The sequence below is a fragment of the Phytophthora infestans genome, genomic scaffold, assembly GCF_000142945.1.
Source record: "Phytophthora infestans T30-4 supercont1.68 genomic scaffold, whole genome shotgun sequence".
In the NCBI taxonomy this organism is placed as follows: domain Eukaryota; phylum Oomycota; class Peronosporomycetes; order Peronosporales; family Peronosporaceae; genus Phytophthora; species Phytophthora infestans.
Window position 1 is genome coordinate 101,232 of NW_003303691.1, and position 1,999 is coordinate 103,230.

Consider the following 1,999-nt stretch of genomic DNA (forward strand, 5'->3'; position numbering starts at 1 on the left):
GCGTCAACCGGCTGAACCGAGTCAAAGGACGGCAAGGTGGCCTCGAGCAGCGTGTAATAAATATGTCGTCCCGATGAGACGATGAATAGCGTCGATGCGTTTATGCGGCTCAGCAAAGGCAATGAGCGGAGTCGTATCCGTGAGAGCGCATGAAGCGTGCGTTTGGGGCGTGGATGCAGTGGTTGCAGTGGTTTAGCGTGTGTGTATTTGCGTTGGGCTTGTTATTTTGAGTGCGGGTTCATTGATCAGCCTTCCCATATAGTCTAGGCGGTTAGGATAGCTGGCTCTCACCCAGCAGACCCGGGTTCGAGTCCCGGTGTGGGAACATCGTTCTCTTTTTTTTCAATCTGCTTCTTCTATCTCGTCTACCTCGCACGCTTTCTCAGCGAGATTCCAACAAGCGCGTCGTAGTCACTCGGTAAAGTTTCGCCTGCGAGTCCTTACACTCCTGCATGTAGTAATGCCAAACCCGCCGTCTGGGCCTTTTCACGGTGGAGTGTCGCCACTGTCATCAGCGATGAACTTTCCTCGGACACCATCTAGCGTCAACCGGCTGAACCGAGTCAAAGGACGGCAAGGTGGCCTCAAGCAGCGTGTAATAAATACGTCGTCCCGATGAGACGTTGAATAGCGTCGATGAGTTTATGCGGCTCGGCAAAGGCAATGAGCGGAGTCGTATCCGTGAGAGCGCTTGGAAGGATGGCGAGTGCGTATGAAGCGTGCGTTTGGGGCGTGGCTGCAGTGGTTGCAGTGGTTGTGCGTGTGTGTATTTGCGTTGGGTTTGTTATTTTGAGTGCGGTTTCATTGTTCAGCCTTCCCATATAGTCTAGGCGGTTAGGATAGCTGGCTCTCACCCAGCAGACCCGGGTTCGAGTCCCGGTGTGGGAACATCTTTTGCTTTTCTTCCTTTCTGCTTCTTCTATTTCGTCTACCTCGCACGCTTTCTCAGCGAGATTACAACAAGCGCGTCGTAGTCACTCGGTAAGTTTCGCCTGCGAGTCCTTACACTCCTGCATGTAGTAATGCCAAACCTACCGTCTGGGCCTTTTCACGGTGGAGTGTCGCCACTGTCATCAGCGATGACCTTTCCTCGGACGCCCACTAGCGTCAACTGGCTGAACCGAGCCAAAGGACGGCAAGGTGGCCTCGAGCAGCGTGTAATAAATATGTCGTCCCGACGAGACGACGAATAGCGTCGATGGGTTTTTGCGGCTCAGCAAAGGCAATGAGCGGGGTCGTATCCGTGAGAGCGCTTGGAAGGATGGCGAGTGCGTATGAAGCGTGCGCTTGGGGCGTGGTTGCAGTGGTTGCAGTGGTTGCAGTGGTTGTGCGTGTGTGTATTTGCGTTGTGTTTGTTATTTTGAGAGCGTTGTCATTGTTCAGACTTCCCATATAGTCAAGCTGGCTAGAAAAGCTGGCTCTCACCCGAGCATACCCGGGTTCGAGTCCAGAGGGTGGGAACATCTCTTTGCTTTTCGATCTTTCTGCGTCTTCGATTTCCGACTACCTTCGCACGCTTTCACACCGAGATTACCATCATGCGCGCCGTATTACCCTCGGTAAGTTTCGACTGCGGCTCCTTGCCACTCCTGACATGTAGTAATGCCAAACCTTCGTGGGGGCCTTTTCCACGGATGGAGTGTCGCCACTGTCATCAGCGATGAACCTTTACCTCGGACACCATCGTAGCGTCAACCAGGCTGAACCCGAGTCAAGGACGGCAAAGGTGTCCTCGAGCAGCCGTGTAATAAATATGTCGTCCCGACGAGACGATGAAATAGCGTCGATGAGTTTATGCGGCTTAGCAAAGGCAATGAGCGGAGTCGTATCCGTGAGAGCGCATGAAGCGTGCGTTTGGGGCGTGGTTGCAGTGGTTGCAGTGGTTGTGCGTGTGTGTATTTGCGTTGGGTTTGTTATTTTGAGTGCGGTTTCATTGTTCAGCCTTCCCATATAGTCTAGGCGGTTAGGATAGCTGGCTCTCACCCAGCAGACCCGGGTT

The 1,999-nt window shown here is 53.3% G+C and overlaps 1 pseudogene across 1 annotated transcript; it reads left to right on the top strand.

The window, feature by feature from the left end:
- Window positions 1-1,386: 1,386 nt before the first annotated feature.
- Window positions 1,387-1,461, top strand: PITG_29759 (annotated as a pseudogene). Its single transcript has one exon. The product of its transcript is annotated as a tRNA-OTHER (tRNA).
- Window positions 1,462-1,999: the final 538 nt, after the last annotated feature.